We start from the raw sequence: 930 nt of genomic DNA, 5'->3' as shown, positions 1-930 counted from the left end.
CCCCAGCTGTGAGCCTTCCAACTTTCTAAGTATTCCTTTATATGTGGTTCAGAGTTCTGGGACCTCTCCTGGTTCTCTTGATGCAATTTCTCTGACAATACGTTTCATTGTCTGAGCCCACCTCTAGTGTTAAAGTTCTCATTTTTTCCTGAGTCCTCATCAGAATTGCCTTTGACATTGTAATTGAAAATCTCTTGTAGGCATTCTAGGATGTTGCTGTTAGATAGTTTAGTATTCGTTGTTCAATTCCAAAGCCACTTCCACATTTTAGGTATCAGTTAGAGCAGGACCCCATTCTCCTGGTACCAAATTCTTAGTTATATAGTGTTGTTATCATAGAAATATCACAAGTGAATGTCTGTAGCAACCAGAAGTTTATTCTCTCACCGTTTAGGAAGCTAGATGTCTGAGTTCTGATATAGGCTCTGGGGAAACGTTCTTGTCTCCTTTCAGCATCTGTAGGCCTAGCATTCCTTGGAGATCTCCAGTGTCTCAATAACAATCATTCCCGACATCTCTGAGATTCACAGTGCAGGATTCCCAGATCCAAATGATGGATTCCACTCCTGGAAGAGGGATAGTAGGTCCCTCCTTCTCTGCTTTTATCTTCTATTGTGCCACACTTTCCCCTTTCGTCTTCTACTATGCCACACTTTATCTTTTCATCTTCTACTATGCCACACTCTTGGGGAGCTCCCATATGTAAAATCAGAGTTATAGTGGGGGTTTTTTTTGTTGCTGTTATCATTAGGTGCCATTGAGTTGGTACTAACTCAGAGTGACCTTAAACCCAACAAAATGAAACACTGTCTGATCCTGCACCAGCCTTACAGTCATTGCTACATTTAAGCCCGTTGTTTTTGCCACTATGCCAATCAATCATATTGAGGGTTTTCCTCTTTTTCCCTGACCTTCAACTTTACTGGAAAT

This window comes from Chrysochloris asiatica, unplaced genomic scaffold (assembly GCF_000296735.1).
Source record: "Chrysochloris asiatica unplaced genomic scaffold, ChrAsi1.0 scaffold00070, whole genome shotgun sequence".
NCBI classification, from domain to species: Eukaryota; Metazoa; Chordata; class Mammalia; order Afrosoricida; family Chrysochloridae; genus Chrysochloris; species Chrysochloris asiatica.
Note: the sequence above shows the minus strand (reverse complement) of the source record.